General features: G+C 30.2%; 1 non-coding gene across 1 annotated transcript; it reads left to right on the top strand.

The window, feature by feature from the left end:
• Nucleotides 1-1567: 1567 nt before the first annotated feature.
• On the top strand, nt 1568-1639 carry Trnae-cuc. The gene has a single exon. It is a non-coding gene; the product is annotated as a tRNA-Glu (tRNA).
• Nucleotides 1640-16617: the final 14978 nt, after the last annotated feature.

Here is a 16617-nt window from a genome sequence, read left to right as displayed (position 1 = left end):
AATATTTGCTTCAACTAAAGTTTAATATTAATACATTTTTGCATAATTTTAAACGAAATTGTTGTCTTTCTTCGATCTGCAAGGCTGATTCTATAAATGACTTGGTGTGTTACCAATTCGCAACACAGTAATTTTAAACCATAAAATGGAAATTAAAAAAACCAGCTATTTATTCTAAAAACTATACATGATTATATATCATCCAACTAATTGTGATTTTATTTTTTTAATGCAGCTGACACAAACATGTATTAGCATGTGACACAAAACTGAAACCGCAGAAAAAAGTAGAATTGCTCAGAACTTCAAAAGTAGATAAAATGGTATTGTGTTAAATTTTTATTGACGCTACTTAATAACTTGATAAATCCCTTGATATTACACATAAAAGTATGTAATAGTTACATGCCCGAAATGTAATTTATTGTTATTAATGTTAAAGCAATCTGGACAATTTATATCAATAGCTTATCAATGAATATTTTAAATCGTTTAACAATGATTAATTACTATCATACATCATTTTATTTAGTAAAAAGAAATAATTTTCCGCACTTAAAACACTTTTTATTCCTTGACTCCTAACAATAATTTTCCATTGGCGTCATAACAAATTTTCAAAATGTGTCAATCACCCTAATCCTGTAATAACACATCCAGTCAACAATATTTGATGTGTATTTAAGTGTAATGAAGTCTTGTAGAGCTGAAGGGTTCCGATCTTTCCCAGTCGGAGTTTGCACAGATCGCAGGACGTTTCCACAAAGTCGAGTTCCCTTGACTGCCGCAACGCACTCGAACACATCCTCTTAGTGAGGTAATTTGATTACTGCCGACGCCGCCGACGGTACAAAGACGCAAAACGAAACACTTAATTCAATGGGAAAACGCTTGTGTGAGGATTTAGACGATCAGAAATATGATAAGTGATTTAACTTGATACAAGGCTAAACAGACGCCAGCCGTTTTCGCCTCTGAAGTAACAACGAGAAAATAATTAACGGATAAACATGTTATGCGTGTATTGATGTTTTTACATTGTCATATTAGAACCAAGTGTCTTGAATAAATTATCTACCATCAGCGTAAAATTGTTTTACATGACCAATTATTCTGAAGTAACAAATAGCACTACTAATTATTGACTAACGATATTCTTATTTTGTGTAAATTTTATTAAAATTTTTACAGTGCATAGAAGTATTAAACTAGATGGTTTGGTATTTTGCCTTGAGGCAAGTTACATGAACTGCCCGATATGTGTAAATAATCGACTTAATCAATAATAAAAAAATTAATTTATGAGTGATTAGAAGTATTCCGAGTAGATTTATTACACAAATTGAGAACGAACGATCACGTTAACTCAAAGTATTTTCTAAAAATCAATTTTAAAACCAACTACTCTATCGTTATGCTAAGTAAATGTCTAATTTTAATTTTCCATAATAATTGGCTTAAATTTTTTCAACAGTTAATTACAAGAAACGGCTCGGTAGATTTTCACCTAAAACTAATTAGCATCATTCCCAATGTTTTTCACCTAAAACAATGAATGTTTGTTATATCCCATGTTGTCTAGTGGTTAGGATATCTGGCTCTCACCCAGGAGGCCGGGGTTCGATTCCCCGCATGGGAATTTATTTTTAATCCTACTTTTCAAATATATTCACTAAAATTAAATAATTAATTCTACTTAATTTAATTTTCTTCTAGGGTGTGACAAAACAATTAGTATTCGATATATCGGAAAAGACAGTTTGAAAAAAAATGCTTTTAAAGTTTTGCGGAGAAATGAAACAGAAGAGCATTATCGTAGTCAACCAGTTATATCTAGGAAAATAATTTAAATTTTGATCAATCGTATCCGATATGTCTCAAATTTTAAAGTACTTCATAGTTGTACTCGTATGATGACTTGAATAGATGAAGTATTGAATGACAGAAGCAGTACTCATATGTAAAAAAAAATGAGGATGAACCAAATGAGTTCCTAAAACCAGTACCAGATATACCAATAACAAATATTGCTTACTAGCATTACTTGCCACCTACAACATTACTTAATTATTATCTTACTACTACAATTCTACTGAAATCTTCAGTTTTCATACTATCTTCTTTTTACATAAATCCTATTCTTCTTATGCTATATAATTTTCATCTTATCTTCTTCATATTAATCCCATTCTTGCTTATAGTTTTTTCAACTTATTTTCATTCTTTCTTTTTCTTACTTTTATTATCTATTCTTTTCATCTTCTTACTTCTTCTACTATTTCATTCCATTTTAATTCTATACATTCTACAATTCAAATTCAAATTCTATACATTCTGATATTTTATACACTTTGATCATTTTTTACATACACATTGCAATTGAAATTCTTATACATTCTGATATTTTTTCATATTCCTTATTACATTTCATAATTCTATTATTATCAACTGCTCAATAATTATTCATTTTTTACGTAATTGCCAAGATTTGGTCGAAGGATCGTTGGAAGTGATTTTAATATATTTATTAATATAATATTAGTTTTAATTTATTCTGATCATAATAACTTATAAAATTGTATTATTTTTATTGCATTTATTTTGATACAACTAGTACTCCCCTAGTAATATGCATGCCTACAAAGAAAAAAATGCAATGTTTTTTAAGATTAAGGTGACCATATTTTTTGCATAAAATCCGGGACGGATTAGAATGAGTGAGAGAGCAGGGGGGGGGGGTCGGTGTTGGTGAGCTAAAAACTTATATACACATTTTTTGGGTTCAAATTTTCTAGTTGAAATACATTTAAAAAATATTGGCAATCCAAACATTCTTAAAAATCTGAGACAATCCGGGACAAAACAACTAAAACCGGGAAAAATATTGCTTTTAGAAAAAGCCGGGACGCAAGGAGGAAAATCGAGACTGTCCCGGCCAATCCGGGACGTATGGTCACCTTATTTAAGATCCCATTGAAAAACGCCCGTTACATTAAGCCCCTAGCTCCCCGCTCCCCTGAACAATACTATGTTAGTAAAGTTTAAAAGGTTAAATACTAATTACCCTTAAGAGTCATTAATAAAATAACATTAATCTATACTGTACATACGGTTTACTTGAAATAATCTTAAGCACATCCATTTCAAGCTAAAGCAAACGATTTGGCGTGTACAAATATATTTGGCTACATTGCGATAAAGACAAAGACATAATCTGACCGAAAATAAATATTGATTTTTTATCATGCGATAAGTTAATGGAACATATTTAGCGATAAGTATCCAAAAGGGCCATAACGATCGCGTGAGCAAATGTGAAGCAGAAGTTAAAGTCGAGAAGTATTCGGAATAAGTTTTGCGAGCGAAGGCGTCCTCTGCACGTAAATGCGCGATCGACGATGTCGTTTAGGGAAAACAATTAAACACATGGACAATCTAACTAGGTCAACACAAAAATATTCAAAGTGTTCCTGCCGGACTCGACTGGACTGAACTGGACTGGACTGGACACATTTTAATAACTAGGTTCGTGAAACTAAATTGAAACTACCATAGGGCGGCGGTTGGAAATTATTCAGATGTGTAAAAATATGAGGCATAATCTCGATTAAGCCTGCTTTGTTTTACTACAAGTTTTCAACATGAAATAGGTATAAGAAAAAAGTGCCAAGTTAGCTACATATGAATTATGTCGTTTTATTCCATTATAATTAAGCATAGAGCTTTTGTTACAAACCAGTCATTGCAAATTGATATTTATTAAGTACAATATTAAAGTAATCTTGACATCACAAGCAAATGTTATGCTTAGTTTTCACTCTTGATGCACATCAATAGTTTAATATTAGTCTCATTGGGCCATTATATTTAGTGATTACAAATAAATTTCTGCACATGCAACACATTTCCTGCTATAATTCATAATAATATTTTTTTTATCTGAACTGTAACAAATTTTTAATGATTTGAATTATTAAACAACATTCAATTCTAATCGATCGAGAGACGTGCTTATTGGTTTTTGAACAAGGCAGATCCAGCTGGTTAAAAGATACTGGGCAAAAAGTGCCAAAAATGTAATTCAGTTTTTGAGGGAACGGAGTGAACGATTTGAATGATTCAAAAACATTCTACTTTTAGTAACAAAATATAGAACTTATTAAATTTTTGGAAGGCAGGTCCAGCGGTTTTGAAAATCCAATGAAAACAGTAAAAAAAATGCCATTTGGCGGTCAAAAATGATCATTAGACATATGCGCATTGAATGATCAAAGTACAAATTTATTCCATATTTTTATGGGTTTCGTACCAAGATCTATTATGTGCAAACGATAGACTGGCAACGCGGCGCTTATGCGCTTTGATATTTCGTCTCTAAGAAGCAGCACGATTGCTTTGAAAAAATTCTAATTATTCAAAAAAAAAAAAAAACAAATTTGTTAAAAAAAACAATTTTTTTTCAAAAATTTCAATATTTTCCAAAAACTTTTTTTTTCAAAGTTTTCAAAAAGTTTTAAGTTATGGTACGAAAGTTGCAGCAATTTGCCTTAAGGCACGATGCCATGCACCAACAGTTATCATACCTTGGATCGTGTTTCAACATAGACGACATTTTAATTAAAAATTGCAAAACATCGTGAATTCCTCAGTTGACATCAGGTGGCAAAAATGTTCACTTTTATATATAAAATAGTCTGGAATTGAATAAATGCAGTGGAAAACTTGCGATATTTTTTAAAAAATTATTAAAATATTTTGTTAGTATCAACAATTGACTCATATTTCGGAAAATTTAAAGTATCATCGCCTGATTTATGTAACAGTTTATATCAAAAATTAATTTTTGAGTCATTATAACTATACACCTTGTAACACAAACGATGAAGATTATTCTATTGAAATAGAACCAGATTTTGAATTAAAATTAAATTTTTTTTTTTTTTTTTTTTTATTTATTGTTTGAACAGCAATCAGAACTCCTATATGTTCTATAAGCTGTTGGTTAACGACTTAATACTACTTTTATTTCATGAGAGGCAATCCATCGATTAACCATTCTCTTATGTGTGGGATTTTTGATATTAGCTCTTACGTCTAATAGTTGCATATGATTGGATGTTGCAGCTATGTCCACGAAGGACGATTTCCACTTGGAATTATATTATGATCTATAATCTCAAGTGGAAATTTGACATCAAAGCTGCCTGATGTCGGGCTACGGCGGTAGCGGGAATCGATCCAGCGAGCCTGGAACTAGTGGCTGCTAGTCCACGCTCTAACCGATATCGCCACCGCCGGCCCAAAATTAAATGAACTCGAAATTAAGAAAATGAGTTTAAACTTATCACTAAATGACAATCGGGCATGAGTAATGTCAACTTTTATATAAACATACTAAATAAAATACTAAAGAAGAAGGCAGAAAACTATTTTCATTATTTGCTTCCATATATAAGATAGTTAGAAATTGAATATATGCAGTGATATGAACCCATATTTCAGTAAATTTTCAGTATCATCCGTGTGATCTATGTCAAAATTTATATCAAAAATTAATTTTTGAGTCATCACTACCAATAACAAAAATGTATTGTTGTTCAACACATTAAAATAGAACCAGATTCTGTTTTCGAATTAAATGAAAACAGAATTCAAAACTGGGAATTGAGATAATGAGTTTAAGCTGACATCGGGCAACAGTAATGTCAACTTTTGTAGAAACTACCAAAATACTAAAGAAAAAGGTAGAATACTATACTCATTATTTGCTATATATAAAGTGATAAAGGACAAAGTATATATAAAATTTGGTGCGAATTAAAACTAATTAATTTGAATAATATAAAAAAAGTAATTTTAATATAAAAAAAATGAACTTACAGTGTAAAAAAGCCAAAAAATAATTATTTTATCATATCGTAGTAAGCAAAGAAAAACATTACAACACCATAACTTTTCGAATTATTGAAAAACTATATCAAAGGGAATAATAGTTGACTAACGACCTGAGCGCTCGCACGTGTTTGTTTCGGTGAATGAATATTTACATCATAAATAATGTGTAGTGCTGTGATTTGAAGATTACCGGATAAAAGAGTACTACGAAATCCATTATGTTTGAATACGAAACGAGCACCACTCCATTCCACTCGACTTTATTCCACTCCACATATATTACAGGGTACAATGTTCCTGTAGTGGCTCTAATTAGAATTAATTTTCGACGCTTATTTTCCTACTAATGCGATAAAAGATTGTAATAACCTATTAAGTAATGACCTTATAGTTGACATAGCGCGTTCGATATGGAGATATGGATAAAAGATAATTAACAAATAAATATTATGTTCTAATTAAAGCACATTAAGGTATAATATAGGGTAGAGCAGAGCGAGACTTAAACGTCCGCGGGTAAAAAGATTCATCAACTATAGCTCAACAAGTAAAGTTAAGAATTTTTTAACAACAATGTTTGAGAGTAGAGGGAAAATGATGTATAACAAGCTTTCATCTTGATTTTTAGGATGTTGCTATCGGGAGATAAACGGCAATGTTTGAAGATTCATAACAAAAGTATTTTCTTCTATTGTTTGCTGTTTGGTTGTGAGCACTGTTGTTTAGTTTGCGAGACCTTATAATTTTTAAGTATACGTTATTGATTTGTTTTATAAGATATATTTTTAATTGTAAGTTAGATTCAACAGTTTTTTCATAAAACTGTCTATAAAAGCTTACTTGTGGATGGGGTAAAACCAATTAAACTTTTACCTCGATAAATGTCTAAGAAATAAAAATAAAATGAAAAAGGAACTTTAGTTGAAAAAAAAATTTTGCTATAAATAAAATAAGTAAATAGTTATCCCAACTCTGCTGGTGAATATTTCTAGCAAAATACCCGATCAAAGTTATATACTGTGTTATCTCTATAAAAATGTTTCCGAGTAAAAATGTATATTTTGCATCGGTTGATTTATGTAGCTATTATTTCGTAAAATTCCTAGAAAGTTAAAAATAAGACATTAGTCAACTGGCCGTCTCATTTTACCCGACGATGGGGTAAAAAGTATTAGATAAAATTATTTTGAAAAACAGAGAAAAAACACATTTCCACAATGATTAGCTGGGAATTTTACTTTTTTAAAAAAATAGTTGTTTGTTTGATATGTGTTATTTGTTGTGATATAATTAATTGGTGTGGTTTTCACAATATATATAATTGCTCAAAGTCAAATTAGACATTTGGGCCCCGTCCTACCCTATATCTTCATATAATCTTTTCAATCGTATAAATTCAATTGTGTATATATTACAAGATATAGTGTACTTAAAAGCTAATTTAATTATTTTTTTATTCATATTTTGATATATATATATATATATATATATATATATATATTTAAGTAAAAACAGTTTTTTTTTATTTTATTTGGTCTCGCTTACTCTGAGCATTTAGCCACCTTTAACATTTCATTTATTTTTATTCTATACTATCTGTTATATCATATACAATCTATTTATATACATCCTATACTATATTTTCCTCCATTTTTCTTTTTCAATTTCTTTCCATTATTTGCTTCAATTTGACTACTTTATACTCTTTCTTGAATTCATGCTCTTTTATTTCGAATTTCTAATTCTATTCAACTCCTTGCTTTTTTATTTCTTCATTCTTCTTTTTGATCCCAATTAGTTCTAATTTTTTTTTCTTACTCCTAATACAACTTAGCTATTCGAATTCTGTAATTTCGATTTTTGCTCCTAATTTTTATTCCTTTAATAAAGTTTTGATTGACAAAAAAAAATTACTTAACAAATCCAATTCTATTTAATTTCAAATTAATTATATATATCATTTATATATATATTTTCATACATTCTGAGGCAATGACAGTATTCGATCCAAAATCCCTGTCGTATGAATCCATTAAAAACAGATATCTTTACTGCATGGTCGAGGCTACAAACACTTACGCCACGTACTCTCCAAATCGTTTGTAGTATATCATTTCGAAAAAATTACTTCCAAACATTTCTGCTTGATATTGAATATTCTGGTATATAGTATTTAAAAATATAAAGATGTCTATACTCCTGTGAGATTGTTTTTTTTTTTTAATTAAAACGTTAGACTTTTAAATTAGTTTTTATCATATTATGTTACGCTAAACAAGTAGAAAGCTCATCCGAAAATAAAACTAAAAGCCTCGATTCAACTAATAAATAATATATAATTGAATACACAATATTTGAAAATTAATATTTCTATATGTAAAGAGTCACAATATAGGGTGTTAATACGAACGACTAAGATACGGTTAAATCATTGTCCTTGTCTACAATATAAATCTTATATACGAGTACATCTAGAGACATAATTCTGTCTATGGTCGCTTTGGAGGCAGCTCATTAACGCAGTCATTCTCTTGCTCGGCAGCCCACGACGGCCCCGGCAGGATATTGTATCCTCGGAGGATAAGCTTTTGCCACGCGGAGATAATCCACACCATTGACCATGCGAAGAGGACGTCGACGATCGTTGCCTCCATGTACTGAATTTAATTGTAACCAGAGGTCCGATGTTAAATTATCGAGATATTAATTATTAAATTCACTTTATTGATTTATTTATTCATAAGAAAGCCGTGATCAATATTATTTCGAAATCTCATCAAGCTTGCTCGTAATAACTGATTAATAATTTTTTGAAGTAAAACTTCTTTAGGCGTGACTAGGGTGTAAATCCGTACAAATGCAACGGAAGTGCGTTACGGCAGATAAGATAACATAAGAGTCGAGTGCCAATGATTCGTCATTCGCTCTTGATATTATTTCTATACGCGTCGATTGTGATTAATCGTCTTGTATGTGAATAGAGATCTGTCGTTGCATGCGTACCGATATCAACATGGAAATCGGCATAGAATATTATACCGTGTCCCGTGTAAATAATTATAATGAAAATAATAAAACCAATGCAACATTTGTGCCGTAAGTTTATTGAAATAATTTCTATATTATTGGCAGTTTCTATAAATCTTTGAACTTATTGAAATGGAAAATATTTTTTAGGCAAGACAGATATTACAGCTGTTCAAAAGTAAAAAAAAATACAAGCAGTCAATGAATGTATGTTAATTTTAATTACATGAAGTTCTTCAAACACAATTATATGATGAGTAAAGTTGCGAAAACAATATTTGTTTATGCGTTATTTAACATATTTTACTGTGTGAACAAATATTATAGAAGTTACAGCATAGAAGTTACTTCATCTCTCTAATGAAGATTCATTTCTAAATGCTAATTACAATGACAAACCGATCATGTGATATTTGAAACATGACTTTAATTACATTATTGTTTTTAAATAATTTTACATATTTCTAATGCTATTATAAATATATAATTTATTATTTATCATTATATAAATGTGTATAGTGGTTGACACTAATTAATGTGTTCATCACGAGTGTTACCATATTACAAATAAACATTCAAAATATTCAAAATTGTTTTCACTTAAATGCCATCTTGTACAATAGGAAATAAGTTTTACTTCAATTGCGGGTGAACCTTATGCGACCTCTTGTTTTTACTAAATATTTAATCATGAATTTTGGAGTTTCTTGACGTTGAAACCTAATATATCTAGCAGTCTATTTGTCAAAATAAAAAAATAATTCACATGTTTTTATTTTTTTTTGCGTTTCGATACTTGAAAAGTGTCATTATCCAAAAATTTTATAATAATTGCAAAATTCTACGATAGAAAAATATTCAAACAATTTTTTAAATATTTTGTAATAATTATGCGTGGAACGAAAGAACAAGGTTAAAACATTTTTTATATTTTAACTGACACGAAAATACCAAAACATAACTAAAAAAATATAAAATAAGAAGTATTTAATTCTAAAATGTTTCTAAAAAATGTTCTAAAATTAAATTAAGCATCATTATTTAATTTAATAGATGATTGAATAATATCGTTATCTATTTGATTAAAAAAAAATAAAAAAGCGAACGGATAAGGATGACTGAGTACGGTTGTCCCACTTTTTTTTACAAACAATAATTCTGTTAATTCACCAGTTATTTGAGAGAAAAATAAATTAAATGGTAATTTGAACTTTTGTGGTGAAAATAGTGAAATACTGTTCTTAAATACAATAGATTTGTCATAAAATCAAATCATACAAGAAAAGTGCGAATGTCATATAACCTATCTAGCTGAACTACACTGATTTTGACACAGGGACAACCGAGGGAGGGTTGTGACTCGCAAAAAATATGTATAAACACAAAAATTGTTTATTATGACTTTTATTGTGGTTAATAACATAAAAATGTAACACAATACAACATGAACATTTAACAAATCTTATGAATGAAATATAACGATATATAACAAAACATAATTTTTTAAACAAAGTTAACAAGAAATCTTTATAAAATCTTTTTTTGTTGTATTAAATATACCTGTTCCTTTCTCTTTTTTATTTTGTTTTAGTTAAGTTAGATTTCTTACATCTATTTAATCTTCACCCAAAAAAGACGAAAAATACATGTCACAACCGTGCCTACAAAATTTGTCACAACCTAACCCAACGCACACTTTTAAATACAAATCACCATTATGACTGAGCTAAATTATTGAAGCAAAAACTAATTGTTGGTATTCAGCTATTAATGTTCAACTTACATAAACATAACAAAGAAAGTGGTTTTACAGTATACAATTAAAAGACATTATTAAAAGAATTCGAACATGAAAACATACTTTTGACTCTTCAAAAGCAATGCGGACTACAGATCATACTAACGTAAGGCACTGACTGAAAGCAAAAATGGGAACTTGTTCTTGAATAATTATAATTTATTCTTCTCTATTTGGACCCTATCTCAAAATCTGTATAGTTTAGCTGTTACGACGACTGTCACTAGCGTATCCTGACACAACCGTACCCAGTCTTCTCTACTTTTATCATATTTTATTCATTTATTTATAATTTTTGTTATAATATTGTAACTATTGAGTTGATTTTCAACATGTCCATTTAGTATACATACAATGTTCCTTTACGGCTAACAATTGTAAATTCCCCAAATTTATTAAATGTTTTTAAGTGGACAGTTGTAAATAAAATAGAGAATAAAAAATAACAATGATTGTTCTAATTTATAATAGCATAATATACTAAGAGCGTTTGATGATATTATTGCAATATAATGTAATATGCAACTTAAATTATCGAGAACTTCATATGTTTAAAAATGAAACATTTTCGAGAAGTTTTTTTAATTTAAATTTAAATATATCGTTGTATTCGTATTTCATCTTTTGGTCAACCTTTGGTATAGTGAAATCATTAGTATTTTGTATAATAGTTCTAACAAATATCTAATTATTACAAAATATATAACAATATAGCAACGATATTACAGAAGGACAGTTAGAGAAATCCTGAACATCTAAGCGAATATTCCATAGTAGACTTAATGCAGACTCCCTAACTATCTCGTTGACATCAGATAAGGCAGATGATGAAGAGACGCCATCCAGCAGGAAATACATCGTGGGCCTTGTTCTCATTGTCGTCGCGATTCGATATAGACTTGCATTCTGGCTGAAACCTCCCTTGGCCCATTGTAGAAGCGCATATCCAGTACCATCAAGTGCATTGTGAAGCGTCGGTCTGGGGGCGCCTCGGAAAAGCCATCGCTCTTCGGACAATGCTTATTTAATTATGTCCGTGTGCCCTGAGCCGCATCCACCACGACGGGTTATCAGGCAACGGAACAACATTGATGATAGCAAATAATCCAGTGAACGACGTCAGATCGTAAGGGATGCATAGTACCTTCTATCTGGTACGGGATGTGACTTGATATTGTATCAACAACAACTATTAGTTGAATTCAACGTTTACAAGGGCGCAGATTTACTTTGTCCAATTAACAAATTTTTGCAAAAATTATTTTATTATGTCACAACAAATTTTACTTTTTATGAATCGCAAAATGCTCAAAAAACTTATTTAGATAATTTAATACATTGACTAGTTTTGAAGAAATTTTTGTCTTAAGGCCAGTAGAATGCACTGACGATATATGAAAATAATCGGCTTCATCATAAGAATTCAGTTTAAGTAACTGTAACAAAAAAAATGTGATAAACTTTTCATCTGTTTATTTTCAACATGAAGTTCTATGAACATAATTTATAATAGAGCATAGCGAGGCCCAAAGGTCCGTGGGTAAAAAGGTCCACCACCGATGTCTCATAAACCAGTAAAAATAAGAATTTTTAGTTAAGTTAAGAACAATATTTCATCAATAAGAATTCATTTTAAGTAACTAATAAAATTGTGATAAACTTTTCATCTATTTATTTTCAAAATGAAGTTGTATGAACATACATAATTTATAATAGAGCATAGCGGGGCCCAGAAGTCGGCGGGTAAAAAGGTCACACCACCGATGTCTCATAAAACAGTAAAGTTAAAAACTTTTTAGTTAAGTTAGGAACAATATTTGAAAGTAGAAGAAAAAATGTGAATAGTCAGTCAACAATTTGATTCTTACGATGTTGCTAACGGAAATTAAACGAAAATTTTAAAAAAAACAGAGCAACAGTTTTTTTTATTGTGAGCACTTTTTATTGTTTAGATTACAAGACCTTGATAAAAATTTTAAATATACGTTATTTAAATGTTTTATAAGATGTATTGTTAATTTTAAGTTAGATTCGATAGTTTTTTTCATGTAACCACTATAAAAGCTAGCACCTGGGTGGGGTAAAAAGGACCAACTTGACATTTATATTTCTGACGAAGTGCCAGATCAAGGTTATTTACAGTATTATATCTCTGTAAAAAAATGCAGCCATAAAATTTATATTTTGTTGGTTGAATAATGTATATACGTATATTATTTTGTAAAATTCCTTTATAATTAAAATAAAACTTTGGACTGTTTGCCTTCTGGCCGTTCCAATTTACCCCGCCTATTGGGTAAAAAGGAACAGGTTGCAAATTTTTGAAAAGTAGAAAAAAAATCTAAAATCATAAAATAGCTGGGGTTTTCACTAAACATAGTCAGATAGTTGTTCGTTTGATATGTGTTATTTGTTGTGACACAACTGGTTTCGTTTTCACATTATAATTGCACAAAATTAAATTGGATGTTCATGCCCTGCCCTACACCATATATAATTGTAATAATTAAATGGAAATTTTTGACGTATTTTATTCTAGTCTTTGTTTTAAAAATATTTCATACAAAGTGTAAAGTGTAGACGGCAACGGTGATCAGTACGAAACACGGAATAAAAAATACACATTGCATGTCCTAAGTGCGCGGTACATTATTCTAAATTTTAATTGATTTTTATAATTATATCACTTTTGATAGCCCTATAATAATTTATAATGTTGTTTATGAAGACCATGGACTCTATCACTGTACATCAATCTATCAAGTTTCATTGAAATCGTCAAAATATTTTTCCAACATTTAGTGAGGAAGAAGCGGCAAGACTGTTCTGTAGCAAAAAACTAATCAGTACGAATCCCAATAAATATCTCTTGAACAAACAGAATTTCCAAAATTGCGTTAGGACCTTTGGATTAAAATATGGATAAAATATTCATATTCCTAAATGTGTGCTCTTATTTGTCAATTGTAATGAAACAGCTCGGACAATAATTGCACAAATCTTATCAATGAGAACCCTTGTAAAATGTCTTCTTAATTTTCTTAGTTATCCGTCAATGATATATGGAATTTTGGCTCACATACGCATACATACATATATTATCAATACCAATTTCAGGTCATTTAGAATGACTTGAAATATTGAAAAAAAATATGATTCCTTAAGAACTTGAAAAAATCGTGTAATCAAATATATATTGGTCACTTGACATTACCAAAAGTTTTAACCAAATTTTACCACATGAAAGACAATAACCTGCGGCACGTTGAACACATGGATTATTAAAAAAAAACGATTTAAGTTCAAAATTCAAACCAAAATCGTAAGTTTCACAAAATTATTAATAGGTTAATGAAAGTCTATAGTTGGTAAATTTTTAGTAAACATTGCAGATTCAATTATATTCAGCTATTTTAGAAGATTGATCCCGAGTAAAGTAAAAAATGTCAATTACAATAAAAGGGCAAATTTACATTTTTTACTTTTAGTAAGATAACGATTTAATAATAATTGAATCCCGGTAGATGTACACAAAAATAAGTGTAGTGTGATAAACTTATTATCCTCTTGCTCGATTTTATCCAAAATGATGCATGGTTGGTTAAACTATTTATGTTACATGCCTAAACTATAAGCGTCCTTAAATAAATAACTTCAAAATATGATGTTCGGCTATGTCAGCGAGCGATTATAGGAAACATTAGAGAAACCATATTCTCCATATTTTCCGAAAAGCTTTAGTGGAAGTGTGTGGCCGCAGTGCTTCTCTGCGTACATTATTAAAAAGAACTTTGTTCGGTGAAGCGTATCGATACTTTAGCTTCTTCACCCATCCCAGAGCGGTTCTTTGTCGATATCGCGTTGTATCGGCGTAGTCGCGATATTGGAGTCATTTCGGAAATATTGAGGTCGATGTACCACCAGCTAAATAACCGCTGGCATAGTTCGCTACCGACTACCGACTACCGACTATATGGGTATGAAGGCAGCAAATAATGTTACAGTTATTTATTGATTTTCGCAAATTGTATTTGAAGTTTTCGGCATCCGCAGCCGTGTGCTCTGCACGACGTTTGCCGTATTGACAGAAGCAATAAGAACGTTATTTCCCGCCCAACAAGACGGAACACAACGCTGAAGGAGCTCCTTACTTTGTACAAACACGACAAATTAGCAAGGCCGCCGGGGAATACAATGATATCGGGCGTGATCTTCAGCATTTTATTTTGTTGGACAGGCACGACACAAATTAACAATCATCGATACAGCAAAACATGAAAAATTCATTCTATAGGGGCTATAGATGTTTCATCACATGAGTTAATGAAGACGACTATACATGGGAGAAACATAGACGCAAATTGCTTTTAACTGTAAGACAGAAGACAGAAATAAAAATTTTATTCAATATATTCGTATATACATTGAATTGAATGTGGGTTTTTCTACCCTGAGGAGGTATTCTACCCAAAAAATTTTTTTTAGTTTTACAACATATTAATATTAGTACAATCTAGCTAAAAAAATATAGCAAAATGTTACCTTGTAACTTTTATATTATAATTATCTTAGAAATTAGTAACTGTTTTTTTTCGAAAACAGCAATCTAAGTTGCCAATGGTTAAAGGTCTACTCATGACGATTATACTCGTCAATGCACACAATTCTGTTACGTGCTTACGTAATTCATTAATTACAGTTAAATGGTTATATTACAAAATAAATTCGTTTTTTTTCAAAGTAAATCATAAGAAGTAAGTCAAATAAAATACAATTTTTTGTTGAAATTAAAATAATAATTTTTGTTCCACATATGCCTATGAGTATAATTTATGAATCTAGAAATTTGAAATACATCTTTTTTATCAAAATCAATGACACTCTAATAGCATATGTTTTATATAACAAGATAATATAATTCAAGGATCTATTATCATATAGTTAGATTATAACTCCAAAACGACTTTAATCAACTTGAAGAGAATAATTTTTAAAACGCTTTTACGTATTTTATCCCGATTTATAAACGACATATATTGGAAGTTATATCTAAAAAGTAAAGTCTAAGGGACCGATTCTGCCGCATAACATAAAAATGTTATGGCAAGACCATGTTATGCTCCAACTTCCATACATTATGATTCTGAATCATACTTAATACTGTCAAAATATCATGTATTTGCTGTGCATTGAGGCGTTTTACACATAAACTGCAACATCACTTGTATGTTATGAAGCTGAGTCAGAAAGACCCTGTTATCTAACATCGTTTTTTAGGTTAGGTTTTCTATCTGACAACCTGAGAAATTTGCCTGACTGTACAGCAACCGCATAGCGTATGTCAATATTCAGAACGATTTTGTATTGAAAGTTCTTTATAATATAGCTCTGCCATAACATTGGTCTGTTATGCGGCAGAACCGGTCCTTAAATTTACATATGCAATAATTTGCTACATAATAAAAGCACAATACCTTTCTTTATTCATTACTTTTAGACATGAATAGGACCTGAAACCTGATATTGCCTAAGCACAGATCTCAAAACTACATTATAAATATTATATTTTATTTGGATCTAGCCGTAGTAAGGACATGGGCTAGCACAAACTAGTCTCGGGTTCGGTCTCGACCTCGACCGAGCTTGACATCAGGCAGCATGATATCAAAATTCTACTTAAGATTATGTATCATGAATATAATCTCGAGTAAAAATCGCCTTTCGCGGGTATAGTTGCATATAAAGTCATAAAAAAGTCATATACTATTAAGTATAAGTCATTAATCATATCTAAAAGAAGAACCTCTGGGTTGCCTTCTAGCAACAAGTAATATACTACATGTCAAAAATTACTCAATGTCCTCGTGATATGGACTGATTGTAATTGAAGTAAACAA

Source organism: Ctenocephalides felis, unplaced genomic scaffold, assembly GCF_003426905.1.
Source record: "Ctenocephalides felis isolate EL2017-DRISC unplaced genomic scaffold, ASM342690v1 CF-g0.4_SCAFFOLD_01271, whole genome shotgun sequence".
Taxonomy (NCBI): domain Eukaryota; kingdom Metazoa; phylum Arthropoda; class Insecta; order Siphonaptera; family Pulicidae; genus Ctenocephalides; species Ctenocephalides felis.
This window is presented reverse-complemented; position numbering and strand designations above follow the sequence as displayed.